Genomic DNA, 16,976 nt, shown 5'->3' with positions numbered 1-16,976 from the left:
GGTAGAACATAGCCCACTGGCACCAAAGGAAAAAAAATCATTAATTCACCTTTCTTTCTTATTAATCCTGTGAAGGTCGGGATGGAGTCACTTCCCTTCAATCTTAAAATCTGGCTGCTATTAACAACAACAAACTAAAGTCTTAGAGACAACTAGTTGTATTTTGTAACACAAATCTTGACTAAACAGGGAAAAAAAGAAATATACATACATTATTTATACATTTCTAATGTTTTTCATTTCCATTCACTTTGATTGTTTTTTCGGTGAGACGTTAAAAGGCTCTGTGTAAGATTACATATCAGGAATTACTGAGTAAATGCACGTAATTATTTTTTCTCCTTTTTTTTATTTGCATGCTGCTCAGCATATTAATTTTAGTCGGGATTATGTCGATTTCAGATCAGCTGCTCTCATTCTGTCATGCGACTGACTGGGAACTGTTTTTCTTTGAATGATGCAAACATACAATTCAATTTTATTTATATAGCGTCTATTACAATACAAATTGTCTCTAGGTGCTTTCCAGAGACCAGAGCATGACCCCTGAACAATTATTACACAAACAATGGCAGGTAAAACTCCCTTAGTCGGAGAAAAACCGAAAGCCAAACAGTGACAGGAAAAACTCCCCTTTAGGAGGGAATAAACCTGGATCAGAACCTGGATCATAAGGGGGGGCCCTCCTGCTGGTACAAAAGGTACAAAAGACAAGATATATTAGTAAGAATTATCTGTGAGCAATTACTGATACATGGTTAGTTGGTGTACTATAAAGACCACTATATAAACGGATGTAGACAAGTTAGACAACAGACACTGAGGTGGGGGGGGGGCTGCAGGGCAGCATGCAGCTCTGGAAGCTCTGGCCGGCAAACATTTACAGAAGAGAAAAGGAGGGGGGAGACCAGCACAACAAACTACAAGAACAATGGAGAACAATTATGGCACATATAGGTTCAACTAACTCAAAATGTCTTGCCAGATGGTTAGAGTTAGGGTAAAAATGACATGGCAAGGTTTTATTCCTGCACAGTACATGGTGTGTACTGATTCATAAAACCAACAAAGGTGTCGTAGTGGCATGTGACATGATATGGTGTGTAACTAACATGCTCGTTCATGAGACCAAGCTGACTGATCATACAGAGAAATCATACATAAAGACCTGTGCAGCGAGGCAGCAGTGATTTGCAGAGATTCGTGCAGCTGAAATTGAAAGAAGACTAACTCCTAAAGTCAGATTATCTCCTAAAGTCAAACTAACTCCAAAGGTCAGACTAACTCCTAAAGTTAGACTAAATCCAAAGGTCAGACTAACTCCTAAAGTTAGACTAAATCATAAAGTCTGACTAACACCTAAAGTAAGATTAACCCCTAAAGTCAGTCTAGCTAATGAGACTCTGGAGAAGGCAGAGGATAAAGCATCATCATGTCCTATAATGAAAAAGCCCATTCAAAAGTCACTTTACAACATTATTACTGAACATAAAATAGTTTTTTTTCTAACAGAAACCTGCTACAATCAGGATGAAAATGTCACTTTGAATGAATTCACACCTCCTGTTCATTTCAACCTTCAAATAGCAAATAGCACTGGCACTGGAGTAAAGTAAAGTAAGTAAAGTAAAGTAAAGTAAGTAAAGTACCCTGCAAAAAACCTGCAAAAACACACACAAGCATAGAGTTAATAAAATAAAGAAAAATTAAATAAAGTTCCAAGTCTTTTGGAAGTCTCATGAGCTTCTTTTCTGTCTTCACAGAGAGTGATCACATTTCTCTTGTGTTAGCCTCTCTACATGACCTGTTTAAATTGGAATGAATGGTTAAATCCTCCTTATCACAATAACTCTCCAAATGGGACAACAACTCCTAACGTTCAAGATTTAGTTGCTCCCAGAGCAGAATTTCCAGCATAGAAATGTAGATAGGTGTTGACCTTTAAGCTCCTGTCCTCTCCACAAACTGCTGATTCTCTCTCTGCTTTTTAATCTAAAGCTTTCTCTCTTTTATATCTTAATCGATATACTTAGTTTAGCTCAGTTTCTTCATCTTTGTCCCTTTTTAAAAGTTTAGTTTTTCCTCTGCAACACAACTGGCGTCACACTTCTTCTTGAGGAGTGCCATGTACTGTACAGATGAGCTGGACTGAGCTGAGCTGCAAGAATGGGAGATGAAAACAGGATTGCAGTGGGAGGTGCTGTTTAGGATAGAGTTGAATTGGACTGTCATCCTCCCTCTGCCTCTTGCCTCCAGGCTGACAATGTTCAGCCACACAACAGAGGCACCCTTCTTTACCGCTATGTTAATCCCGCTCGCCTCCCCCGCTGTGGTGATGCCTTTCTGCCACACAGGCACAAAGAACAGAAAGCTGCACAACATCACTGACAAACCATGTTGCATTTCTGCTGCATAATTAATACAAAAAAAAGAAGACTACTCTCTAAAAGAGCACAAGAGTGACGACTGTCATGCATGAGTTCGTAATCATAAACTGACCTCTACGTCACTCACGTGACCCCTGGCCTGACGCTGATCCACAGGCATCACTGTTGATCCACACCGCAGCATGGTGGCTTTTGTTTTTTTGTTTTTTTCCACACAATAGCTCAGAAAAGCAGAGTGAAGCGGACGCAGTTTTGTTTTTTTGCACCCATTTTCTGGTCAGTGTTGCGGCCTATTCAAAGTGCATTGATCAGTGCGATGGTTAGAGAGGGATGTGCCTCGCAGGCATCTGTGAAGGGGTCCCGTCTCTGCAACACACCATTCAGCTGAGTGGTGAGTCTGCGGGCGCTGCATTAACTCGCTGTGCTGAAACTAGAGATGACGGCATCTTTTCTGAGGCCACTCAACTCAGGCACTCAGTGTAAATGACCTGTAATATACAAGGAGTAAATCTGGCCTGTGATCGAGTTTATACAAGACAGCGAAGATAATCACGGTGTGTTTATTCAGAAAACTGTATTACTTTGAACTAAACATACCTCCAACTGATCATTTTTTGCATCAATAGTAAGTAGATATTTCATTCATTCAAATAATGGTTTGGCACATAACATACCAGAATGCTTATGTATTTCCATATCTAAAGCACTTTTTTCTCTTCATATGAGCAACAATCCAAAGTGCAAAGGCACTGAAGATAAACAGAAACGTGTCTTGTAATTGTGCTTATGGCTAACATAGGTCTCCTTGACACAAACCCACGTGCACTGCAGGATTTTGAGTTAAATCTGAACCTGTGCTCCAAGTTGAACATGATTGCAGTGCCGCGCACGGGTTCAGGAAATGTGCTGCTAAAGTGTCTGCAAAGTGGAACGACATGCAAAACTAGCATGTGTTTCCGATCAATAATTTCCATTTAGGGGAGGCCCGATTGCCAACGATTGGGATGGGGCGGAGATAATTTTTTAGTACAGCATCAGGTAAAATTTCATAAAGACAAAATTGCACAAAGGATTAAGGGCACAGACTAGATAAGAGCAAGAGCACGTGACTCGTTTAACCAAGTGTCGGCTTAACGCGGTTATCATTTCTGATTTCGCCACCAAAATGAATTTGGATGTTGTAAATGTTCACCAGCAGCTCCTCCAGCGCGTATCGGCCCGAAGTGGCCAGGAGCCATGTGATATCATCCCAGTGGAAGTGTGCTGTGGCCTGCACTACATCAGGCTGTGATGCTGGTGGGTTTGGCTGACAGCATCGGGTCTACCTCCCACTGGTGACAGGCCAAGTGACTGCAGGTCATAGCAGTGCTTAGCTCGTTCCAACTCTGTTAACACATGTTTTGGATGTTGTATCAGTGGTGACGTTTTGGAACCAGTATGTTGAGACATATTTGGTCAGAATAAATGTCAAGTCATATTAATTTAGTGGTATTTTGCTCATTAAATATTTGGCATCAAATGTTCTGGCTTTTGGTTTGTTTTTCTCTTTATTTTTTGGTTACTGAGCTTTTAAATGTTTTTTTATTTATCTGAATATGCTGTTTTTGCCAAATGTCTTTCCATTTCTGGCTAACACCTTGGCATATCACACTGTCTCAAAATGTTGACAGATTTTGCCTTAAATGTACACTTCTCAAGTAACTGATTTCATATTTGAGGATTTCCCAGACAGCAATGCAACTCCATGCCCAGCTTTTTTTTTTCTCTAACTGTTCCCTCGTGTTGGCAGCGATATCAAACCTGCATTCTACAACTTGCAGTTATGCGCTGCAGAGATGTTTTGTAGGCTTGTTATTTGAAGAGAGCAGCGGCTGTGATCCCCCCACCCTCTCCACCTCGCCCAAAGTCTTGCTACGTGGTGCAGAGAGAGTTCAAACGGAAAAGAGTGAGGCTGAATTTCAAAACATGCGATTTCCAAAGAGGCTCTGTTACATCACACGACTGTTTTCGCAGCTCCGGCGAGAGTGCGCTCCAGTGTCACTGGGTTCACAAGTGGGCGAGGCTCCACGCAGACAGTGGCAGTGCAAACCCCAGCAGCTCTGCACGAACCCACCCGACCTGGGGATGTGCCAGGGTTTCAAATGGAAGGTCTGGGACTGGGGGGGTTGCTGGGGGGGCTGCAGCCTCTCCTCCCAGACATCTCATTCGCACTGGTCATATTGACACAGTTTACAGGAGGAGGCACGCTCTTCATCCTCGAATGACCCCAATGCTGAAACGAGAACATCCCGTTCCTGAGATATTAATAGTTCCCCCTGCGTCACCAAACCGTGGCGGAGCGCTCCGCTGGCACGCAACCGAGCTCCAAACTGTGCCAGCGCAACACATTGTCCTGCAAAAACAAACATAGCTATAAAACAGGTAGTCATCATTCTTGCAGCAGCTTGTGTGTGTGATTGCCACTTTGAAAAAAGTTACTCATCGTTATTATGGCGACGGGAGCTGAGTCTTTTTGACAACAACTCGGCCGCCGCTGAGTGCGCATTTCCAGGGTGTAACGTGTATAAACGGATGGCATGAGTTTGTGTATACACAAGTTCAGCTCGTGGAAAACAAATACTGCGAATGCACGAAAAGTCTGCAAGGGCAATCCTCCAGCAAGAAAGAAAAAGAGCTGAAAGACAAGAGCCCACAATGCACAATAAGCCATATGTTAACCCAGTCCCCTTCCCCCCAATCCCGGAGCCAAGTGAGGCAGGGGCTGAGCGCGCAGAGCCTGGTCCGCAAAGCTCCAACCAGAGGGAGGGAGAGAGAGGTGGGAGGAGGATTTCTGTTGCTATGTTCACTGGGAGTCTCCTGTCTCGAGGATCTATGCGCAGTTGTGGGCTGACATGACAACTTGTATGTAGGTCAACAACAGTAAAGCAACCAAAGCATTGCCAAGAGCCTATAACGTGCGCGAGGTGAAAGCAGAGCGTGGCACTTTCACAATAAAAGCTCTCCTGCATTGATCAAAAACTTGTATACTAACTGGAACATGTTCGAGGGTCACCATAGTGTTAAAAAAATGCCTGTGTTTTAGTTTGTTAAATGATAACATGCCTATGTTTCTGAATTAAGTGGAACGGTCAGAGGAGTGAGGCTGTGCATCCACACACAGCCTTGACTGCCACATCAGAGCATCAGCATTCAAGGCTCATCGTATACCCTGCTTTCATCCTCGGCCTGTTTATACCACAAGAGTTCACATGAAAACTCTGTAGTATTTCCCTTAACATTTCAAAAGGTTCCACATTTACAAGCTGGTGGGGTGAGAAAGATGTTCATGCAAAGGGACGTTGAAAGATGACTTGTTGTTGTACATAACAGAACAAAAACGGTGTAAAAAAAAACCAATGTTGCAGGAGGGATGTCAAAGCAGCACTACAGAGCTTTGGCAATATTTATCTCAGCCTCCCTGTAGAAATGGAAGTCACGTTTCCCGTATTGCCTCTTTTGCATGGTAACAGCAAGGGTAGATTTTTCTGAAAGATTAGAGTCTGGTGTCTGGTTTCAAAATGTTGAATTGCCACAGACCCAAAACGCTGTTGCTGTTTAAACAAAAGGTGAAACTTCAAGGAAAGTTTTCCATTTAACCCGAAAACTAGTGCTGTGTTAATTAATGTCCCTTCAGACTTTCCACTTTCTAACTTTTACTGTCAGGATCAGGAGTAAAAGTCCAGGTGGCGTACATATCAACGAATGCACAGTTAAAAGTAAGGAAAGGACAAAAAACAACAACCCACAAATAAACAAAAAGTAATATCTTTGGAATAAATGAAGCCTGAGCTTAAATTGATTATTTGAATTCATCTTTGGAGAATGTTAGTGTCTTGGAGCAGAATCTTCAAGGTACCAAATGCACTTTGAGGGCACTTTCTATATGAGGTCAGCTATTTACTTTCAGGGAGTGTGATTAAATCGCTGCATTAAAAGGAAAAATATTTGCATAGATAAGAAAACTGAATACGAGCTGACGTCTGCATCTACTACAAGCAATAACCCTGGGCCTTGTGCTGCAATTCAGTGGTTTTAAATGTACCACATCCGTGTGGTTCGGTTAAAAATCTTAATGAACACCATGAGGGCATGACTTCATGTGATTCAATTGTTAGTAGTTTTATTCGATTAAGTGCATTTCTATCCCTGAATTTCATTCCAGGTCCACCGGACCACATCCACAGTTGTGACACAGCCCAAGAGGGTTTTTTTCCTCTCTTTTTCTCTAGTGCTTTCTAAAATGAAGAAACAACAAATTTCCCTGGATTGTCTCATTGCATCTCAGTGCAGAGACTGTTCAGCCCTAGCTCAGGTCTCAAAAGATTTGTCTTCCCCCCACTTCCCGACAGATTACCTTAGTGCTAGTTGCTTAGTCTCCCCAACACCATCTGTGTTTCAGATCATGCAAGGCAGCTCTAATCACAGTCCCCGGCCAGAGCCTCAGATAATGACGACGTTGCTATGATCAGCAGGATTAGACAGTTACTTGTCGACTTGCTTCGACTTGGGTTTTTATGGTTTCTAAGACAGACCGTCAGAGGGGGAGAGGAGAACCCAGCGTGACTCTTTGTCCTCTGCAATGCAATTTTCATTAGCAAACAAGTGTTTGTGTTCCCACGGCGCAGTCAGCTGCAGAGCTCTGTCTGGTGTTGGACACACAAACACCACGATTAATGGAGTTATTTAATTATACGGAGAACGAGCGAGGTAGCTGTGAAAATGCCTTTGATGTGCATGCACACCTTTTTCATTCTAAACTCATCTCATCCTAGTGTTTTAAGATAAACCCCTAACTGTCTGTCACTGGTTCAGGTTTATCATAGATCAGCTTGATGAGGTAAAAAATCGCCCCGTTGTACCTTAGTTTTACAGAACAGACACCCCAAACAAAATCTTGGATAAAGCCAAACAGCTAAAACAGTTCTGCATGTTCTGCAATGGTCTGGATTGTGTCTTGTTGATTTCACAAGAACTCTTGGATATGAACGGAGCCTGCGGATTGCAGGACCCAGTCTGTTCAGGCCCAACCACCTGACATGAGCAGATAATGATGCATCAAGCTTTTTACTTCCACCAAAAAACAAAAGGTGAACTATTTATTATCCTTCATATGTGAGAATCACATTTCAAGCTTGAAAACTAAAGTCATTGGTGCATAAGCATGACAGAAACATCCGTACAGTGTTAGTCGATTCATTGACCGATGTACATCTGTCATGGAAATCATTGCGTGGAACCAACGTGTGAATGCAGGTGGTCGGTGCATCCACAGGTGCAAATTAAAACTCTACCATGCAAAAAAAACAACAACACAAATGTCTCAGCTCTCTGAGCCAGACCTCATTAAAGATGAACTAAGGCAAAGTGAGGAAACTTTCCTGTGATGAAAAAATATAAATTCAATTTTTTTGAAATGCTGCATGCATCTCAGATTAAATGTCCACCCCGTCATCAGCGCACAGTTTAAAAGCCGGCATATGAGATGGTGTGGGGTACATTAGAGCGAATGGCAGGGATAATCTGCACATCTGTGAACCGCTTTTAACACGAAAAAATAAATATAAAGGTTTTGGAGCAGCAGTTGCTGTAATCCAGATGTATTTTTCAGCTGAGGCCTTGATTATGTTACAGAGATGATTTCAAAAACACATTCTTCAAGTATTCCAAGAGAAGTATTTCGTGCTGAACGGACCTGTTTGCGGTCCTGATTTTTTGCTATGATTTGCTCCCAGAGTAATTTGATTGAGCCGAAATGATCCACACCTATGGCTCCGTCAAGTCCTGAGCAGATAAATGTCAGCGCCTCTTCACATCCTGACATTTAGATGTTAGCTGAGACTGGAATGAAAGAGTCAGAGTTCCCTATTCTGCCTCGCTGCACAGGAGTCTTCATGAATGATTCAATAACAGTGTGGATGACAGCGATATCTGCAGCGCTAACGGTGGCCCGGGGGCTCAGACGAGGCCCTGTAAGTATTGACAGTTTTTGGCTGGTGATGCCCACTAACCATCTTAGGAAGGGATTAGATGGTGTTGCGATGGCTTCCAGTGCAACTGTGAGAAATCTTGGTGTTATTTTCGATCAGGATTTGTCGTTTAAACCATATGTCAATCAGGTTTGTAAAATAGCCTTTTTCCATCTCCGTAATATTGCAAAGATTAGGAAAATCCTCTCACAGAGTGATGCAGAAAAACTAGTTCATGCGTTTGTATCTTCTAGACTAGATTACTGTAATGTGTTGTTAGCAGGATGTCCAAGTAATTTGCTGAATAGGCTCCAGCTGATCCAAAATGCAGCAGCACGAGTACTGACAGGAATTAGCAGGAGAGACCACGTCTCTCCAGTGTTAGCGTCGCTCCATTGGTTACCCGTAAAATTCAGAATCCAATTTAAAATTTTATTACTTGCGTATAAAGCCCAAAACGGCTTAGCTCCGCATTATTTGCAAGACCTGATAGTGCCTTATGTTCCTGTCAGAGCTCTCCGTTCTCAGAGTGCAGGTTTACTCGTAGTTCCTAGAGTATCTAAATGTAGATTTGGAGGGCGGGCGTTCTGCTATCAGGCACCATTACTTTGGAACCAACTTCCAATCTGGGTTAAGGAGGCTGACTCCACCTCCACCTTTAAAACTAAACTTAAAACCTTTCTGTTTAGTAAAGCCTATAGTTAGTGTTTAGTAAACCTCTAGCTGGTGTTGGTAAATCTCTAGGTAGTGTAAACTTTAGTGTGTCAGAGTCGCTCCTGTAGTTTCTTGTGCTGGCCCCCCCTTCTCCTCCCTTTTCTCTCTTTTGTCCATGTTGCAGCATCCTTTGCCGGACACCGGAACCTGCAGGTGGTCGTGGGTGGCTTGTAGCTTGCATTACGGAGCACAAGTCTTTCCCTGACCCTGCACCCCAACCTGGGACTTGCTGATTGGGCCGGAGCTTCGGGAGCTGTGTGCTGGCCTGCGGTCCCCACCCCTGGTCATCCCGTTGCTGCCCCCCCCTTCTCCTCCCTTTTCTCTCTTTTGTCCTGCAGGTGGCCGTGGGTGGCTTGTAGCTTGCATTACGGAGCACAAGTCTTTTCCTGACCCTGCACCCCAACCTGGGACTTGCTGATTGGGCCGGAGCTTCGGGAGCTGTGTGCTGGCCTGCGGTCCCCACCCCCGGTCATCCCGTTGCTGCTTCCACCTGCCTGCTGTGCTGTTGCCGTCCCTGACCCACCAGTCTGGCCCTCGGCAGGAGGGTCCCCCCTGATGAGCCTGGTCCTGCTCAAGGTTTCTTCCCTCCTAAAGGGGAGTTTTTCCTTGCCACTGTTTGGCTTAAGGTTTTTCTCCCACTAGGGGAGTTTTTTACCTGCCATTGTTTATGTAATATCTGCTCGGGGGTCATGTTCTGGGTATGGGTCTCTGTAAAGCGTCTAGAGACAACTCTGTTGTATTAGACGCTATATAAATAAAATTGAATTGAATTGAATTAATCCCGCTCACGGCAGCTCGTTGGCTGAGGAGGGAAACGAAACAACAGCAGCAAACATTATTGATTTTGCTTTCCTGCATGCAGTTCTGACATTCATTTACATGTACTAAACTGTGGTCACGATCTTGCGCAAAGACACTTGTACCATCCGGCTTCATTTCCGGGTACGAAGGCGTTCATCAGCACTTCTGCACTTTTTGACTTCCACCAGTAGTATTTCTGCAGCGCACCTGAAATCCTTCACTTATGTCCATGTTGAATGAACGTGTGGTGGAAACAACGTTTTGGAGTGTGAATCCAACATCTGGTTGTGTGAATGTTGGCCGATAAGCTGATACTGGAAGTTTACGCAGCTGAGCGCAGGACCCAGCAAACCCCCCCACCCCCTTGTCGGTTCGCTGCTCCCTGGGAAAGTGCACTTCTCACAAACACAAAGGTTCATGAAAGCCACCTCACCAAAGGAGAGATTTTCCACTGCTCACTTCTGTTATTTGTCATGTCACGGATTGTGAAATAAATTCAGCATCCCAGCAGCATGTGGACTCCCTGGTAACCTCTGCGAGGGCCCCGGGCCTATGTTGGGAAATTCCTTATGCCAGCATGTTCTCAGCAGAATAGAGATAAGTACGCCGCCCATATATATGTCAAACCACAGGATTCATGGAACACACTTCTCCCGGGGAAAAGGGTTTCCAGGAACAGCTTCGCTATGGATGCGTGTAACGAGTCACAATAAGCCAGCCCTGGTGAAGCCTATGTGAACAGTCTGCCACACCTCCCTTTATCTACATCCCTAAAATCAATTTTGTGCTGACGGCGGAGTACAGAGCGACCACTGCCGCGGGATTAGATGATTAGATTAGAATTCTCTGTTCACGTTCCGGTTTTATCTCATTACAAGGACAAGTTTAAGCAGGTTTGTGCTCTATTTCTGCTGACGAGCAGTCAGCGTAGCGAGTGAAGTACGGGACACGATAAACACCGTCTATCAGAATCTAAACATGTGGCTGAGCTCAACAAAGGAATGTTCGACTGCTTGATATACTCAACTTTTAATTTGTAAGACTGGTTAGTTATTGAAATGTTCCAAGTACTTTTTCATAAACAGGTACTTTAATGTGAGTAGCTCAGATTTCATTGCTGAATTTTTTAAACTCAGGACTTTGAGCCAAAACTCTGTTCAAGAGCATGTTAAAAAGTTTAAAAGTTCATCTGGATTTAATTGTAGAAATGATTTATTGTTCTAAACTAATCTTTTCTTTTTCACGTATTGGACATGCAGCATCCGCTCTTCTTGATTTTAGCTCGGCTCTTTTTAAAGGTAGGCTAAGCGATTCCACATGACTCATAAACCAGAACACTTTTTTTTGTCACATTCAAAACATATCCGTGAAATATCTGCTCACCAAACAAACAAACAATCAAACTACAGTTTTCATTTACAGCCCCGTCTGTGGAACAGCCGTGCCCTCCCAAACCGTAACAAATGTAGCTCTAGTCAGGTTTCTGCTCGTGCACATGAAGAGGATAAGGGGCGGGGCTTGGGAATGTTTTGGGGGCATTGATTTCTCAGGGGGAGATGAGGAGGGTGGAGCTAGCGGTGCATGAATTGTTTATGTTTTGTACAAATCTAAACAGATTTGATCTTATGCAGAAATGTCTTATCCCACCTTTAAAGCCCGCTAAGCTCTGATTGGCAGAATGCCAAGTAGGGCATCTGCTTATTCACAAACTCAGTGATAAAAACTAAACCACTTTTTTTTGTTGTAATTCTTAACTACTTTTTAGACTTGTGCGACAACGTGCACATTTTGCTCAAGATGAAATACCAAAACTTGGATGTGAAGTCATCTCTTGGTTGAACCTAGGGCTGGGCGATTTTGGACAAAAATAAAATCCTGATTTTTTTCTCTGAAAACCCGATTTTCGATTTCGATTTTTTTGGTAAAACTACAAAAGTCAATGGAATAAATTGTTTAAAATATTTTATCTTTATTTTTAAAGAAAAATAGCAAACAAATGTCCCTATTGGGAATGAAGTGCAATTGAAAGATACTGTAAATCCTCCTTGAGTTTAGTAAAGTAACAACATTTACAATTTTGTTGACCAAACAAAGATAACTAGACGAGCTCTGTCTGTAATGCAGCCAGCTGCAAAAAAAGATAAATCGATTTTCCGATTTCCTTTTTTTAACATCGATTGTGATTAAAAAATCCGATTTAGATTTAAAATTGATTAATCGCACAGCCCTAGTTGAACCACAGTCCAAACACAACATCCCAAAGTTCCACCATGTCAATCATTCATTCACATTTTGCCAAATTGTTCTAAAAACAACGGTACAAATTAACTTTCCTTTAAAAATGCATAAAGTAGTATTCAACTCAGTTCCTTCTAACTCGCGTGTATGAGGGTTTGCCAAGCTTGACAACTGGACAAGCGTTATGCAAATGTTTTACAATGTTTAGTCAAGTAAATACAAATCATATGCTGCAGATGAGGTCTTTGGGCATTGCCTTGTGAGCAATCCCCTCCTGGGTGTGGACTCAAGGTTTGGTAACTCGGGAAAAATTTTCCATGCTTAAAAACCAATAAAGTGCAATAAGGAAAAAGGAAATCACAAAGTGTAAAATTACCTCTTGAATGTGTCCCCGGTTTGAGGTTCAGGCATGCAAGTTTTTTCTTGATTTTTCCATATAAGTGTATCTATTTATTTTTTATGTGGGAAGCTCAAGATGCGACTCATTCACCCACAGAGCACATGGAAAGAACAAGTCTCTGCATGACTTGCTTGTAATAAACCCCTGAATGAACATAAATTCCTTCCATTAAGTTAGGTAAAGTCTTTTGCTCTGTTGAGACGGATGAAACGTCAACATGCTTTAAAGAGACGTCACACGTGCAATACGTAGACTCCTGCTGAACATGTAATGATATTTGCCCAACAGAATGCACGTAATAATCAGATGAGTGTGTTTGTCCTCGTCTGCAGTGCTCAGGAACAAAACACACCTGACGCACCAAGGTCTCGGGAGCCGGTGCGACCTGTTTCCTTAGCAACCAGAACAAACAGTGGCAGATCCCCAGATTAGAAACACACAACTTTTGCTTTTTTGTTTGTGTACATCATGTCAGATCACAGTGATAAGAAAAATAAATAAAAATGTTGATTTATGTGTTTTTTTTCCTTCCCCTTTTTTTTTTTTTTTGGCCAACCACAGGTTTCTGCAGAACTCTTGTCTCTTTCATGGGTTTTCCTTGTCAGTAATTGTGCCTGTAAGCACTTCACAGGAACAAAGTAGCATTTCCACAGGACACTTGTGTATAAAAAGATAAAAACACGCCCTCTTCCTTGATTCAAATCTACTTTCACGGATAACGTGTAAGTATTTTCACCCAAACCTGCCTTCCTGGCTTTATGCCATTTGGTGTAAGTGATGAGATCAGTCACACATGCATTTACAAATTAAGTAAATATTATTATTTTTTATTATAAGTAAAAACAAATGAGAGTAATTTGATGTAAAGCTGGGGCCGAGCCTCACAGTCTGTGTTAGACACATGGAACCAGAGCACCTTTTTTGTGCTTGAGTATGCACATTTGTTCTCATGGTCCTGACCTTTGAAACAATAGTTCTCAGACAACTGGAGGAAAGAAACACAAACACATTTCTCACAATCGCTCCTTGCTCCTTTGTCCACGGCCATGCGGGGGCTCCCTCTAGTGGCAAAATCTGGTATGTCTTTATTATACAGGAATCAGTTCTTAACAGATTTTAATAAAATACGGGTTTGTTAGACAAAGTGTACTGCTGTATATTCATGTGGCCATAGGGAACATTTAATTCATATAAATTAGTGAAGGAAGGTTCTCAAAAAAATGCAAATAACTTAGCTGAATTTAATGCGCATTTGGATGTATAAGCCTGCCTATTTGATTTATGTCATTTCAATGATGCTTTTATTATTATCTGTGGCATGTGAAACCTCGAGTTCCTGATCTAATAGGGTTTTCTGAGCTTCAAAATCTTGTACAGGGTTTACCAAGCAGCACCAACAAGTTTTTTTCTTCTGTTAATTAATCAGTAAATGCTGCATGTTGAAAAAAAACAGGTTTCATATAAAAAAGATCCTCTGAGTTAAAGAAAGTACAATTTGAGCACAAAACATCAAAAATCGTGTTTGTGACAAAGAGTGATGCCATGCTTTTTGATCTTCCCATGCTTTTTAAAGAAATACCCCTCTCTTTTCTGCTTGTCGTCGGCTCTACCTCTCCGGCAGACATATAATCTCTTCCACTGACCAATGCAAAGCCACCGACAGATAATAAAGCTCATCTGTGTCTGCTTACGAGGAGAAATTAGGCATTATCCATTCTTAGAAGCAGACAACTAGGCACATGGCTGCAAAACAGGAGAGGAAATCATCAATTTGTGACCTGTGTTGTTTGAAAATGTGACCAGAGGAACTCGTCTGACCTCGGCAGGTATTCCTGTTTTTGTTACTTATCATTTAGCACTGATAATGCTATCAGGTTCTTGTGATTTCTCGGGCCACCTGGCTGGTTTCCTGCTTGCTCCACACATGCATGGGTTTAAAGGGTTCTGATTTCATGTGCTGCAACGTGTCACCATGTGTTTCTACTGCAGGATGAAAGTTTACTTGTTCATTTAATTTTCAGTTGGGAACTAAACGACTTGCTTGTAGAAGTCATTTATTTTTACATGTGTTTTTGTTTTACATGTTTTCCAGTTAATGCCAACAGTTGCCAACTTGCCAAAAACACAACATTGCTCCTTTACACCATTAAAACCATTTTCTTTAGTCTCCAGCAGATGGAGATGCTGGATATCTAATTTTTTCCATCCAAACACAGAATCTGTAGTCGAGATCAAATCTGTAACTGGATTTTCCCTGACAGCATAAAAGTGGCCTCTTTTACAGGATCTGATTTACACTTGGAATAAGTTTAAATTCTAGATTATGCACATATGCGTCGTCATTTTCTTCTAACCTGACTCATAATAGATGTAACTACTCACAATAACTTTGCACAGTGCTGAAACAAGTCTGGATGTGATCATATTTGATCCATAATTGTCTCAGGTTTTATTTGTCATGTTCCATGGTCTGCTCTGACTTCTTCCCGCAGTCCAAAAACGTGGACGTTTGGATGACTTGTGACTCTAACTTGCTTGTAGAACTGAGTGTGGGCGTGAATGTCTGTCTCTGTGATGGACCGCTGACCTGCTGAAGGTGTCACCGGCCTCAGCTGGGACAGACCAGGATGAAATAAGTATATTAAAAAAATACAAACTCAATGAGGTCGGGATGCCGTGTAAAATGTGAATGAAAACAGAGTGCAGTGATCTCCAAATTTCTTAAACCTGATTTATTTATTGCTAGTATAACATAAACAACATGATCAACCTGATTAGTACGATACAATTCTGAGAAAAAAAGTCAGAATTCAGACTTTTTTCTCAGAATTGTGTGTATTTTTTCTTCAGCGGTCCTAATACTCTTCTGTGGATAACAGCAACACATCTAATGAAAAAAAAATTGGTATTGGCGGCAGAAAAAGACCGGAAAGGCAATTGGCACAAATCAAAAACAACTGGAGGAGCGTTTGACAACTAATCAGGTTAATTTGCAACCCTAACCCAAACTGTGACGAGCTGCGTCAAAAAAACTGTGAAAGAACTTCAGGAAAATATTCCTCCACATAAAATTACAAAGACTTTGAGTATCCCACCATCTAAAGTATATAATATCATTTAAAGACTCAGAGGATCAGGAGGAATCTCCAAGCGCAAGGGACAAGGTCAGAGGTCAAAACTGACGCTTGTAATCTCCGGGCCCTCTGACAGCCCTACATTAAAAACAGAAGTGATTCTCTACTGTGTTGACCCAGTAATATGTCCAGAGATCACCGTCTGTGAACACAAACGCAGCTAATTATGCAAAGAAGAAGCCCTACGTGAACATGACCCAGAAATGCTGGTGTCTTTTCAAGAACAAAGTTCATTCAAAAGGTCGGGTGAATCAAAATCTGGAATTCTGTTCAGAAACCATGGATGTAGCATCCAGGACCGTCCAGCTTGCTATCAGCACTTAGTTTGAAAGCCCCTATCTCTGAGGGGGTGGCACTAGTGCCTGTGGCGTGAGCAGCTCACATCTGGAAAGGCTCCATTGATGCTGTAAAGCATACAGAGGTTTTAGAGCAGCAAATGCTCCCATCCACACAACACCTCATGGAAAGCCTTGCATGTTTCACCAAAACCACACACTGCATCCATTCTTCTCAACGGGAGAAGAGTCCGGGTGCTGAACTGGCCTCCCTGCTGTCCAGACAATTCACTGTTAGAAAACATTAAGAGGAGATTTTACAGGATGGTAAATATCAGCATAATGCACTTTTTTTTGTTTTTTAAATGTGTTGCTGCCTTCAGAATCAAAATGAGCTACCTTTCCCCACAAAATGGCAACATTTCTCAGTTTCAACATAAAGCATGCATTTACAAACGTCCAGTGGTGGACAGTAACAGAGTAAATTTACTTGAGTACTGTACTTAAGTACATATCCAGAGGATTTGTACTTTACTTGAGTATTAGATTTCTTTGGTACTTTTTACTCTTACTTGAATACATTTCCAAGACAAATATTTTTACTTTTACTCGAGTACATTTCTAGGAAGGCTGAAAAGTACTCGTTACTTTCAGATCTGCTCTTTTTTCTTCTTCCCTAAAATCCTATTGGGGTGGAGTAAAAAACGAGGGCACAGACAAACCACAGACATTTATTTTCAAATGTTTATTGTGTATGCAGAACTACCTCTCTGCTTTCAACAACTCAACATCGAATTCTCAGAAACAAGAGTTACAAGATCCTTAAATTAATTTAGAAAAAATATAGTACCGTAATTTACTGATGTGGAAAATAAGAAATTTACTCTTACTCGTACTCTTACTTTTACTTAAAGTAAATTTAAAAGCATTTACTTTTGGATACTTAAGTACCTTTAAAAGCAAGTACTTTTCTACTCTTACTCGAGTAATATTTTGACTGAGATACTTTTACTTGTAACGGA

This window comes from Cololabis saira, chromosome 5 (genome assembly GCF_033807715.1).
Source record: "Cololabis saira isolate AMF1-May2022 chromosome 5, fColSai1.1, whole genome shotgun sequence".
NCBI lineage: Eukaryota > Metazoa > Chordata > Actinopteri > Beloniformes > Belonidae > Cololabis > Cololabis saira.
The sequence above is the reverse complement of the archived record's forward strand: the minus strand, read 5'-3'. Positions refer to the sequence as shown.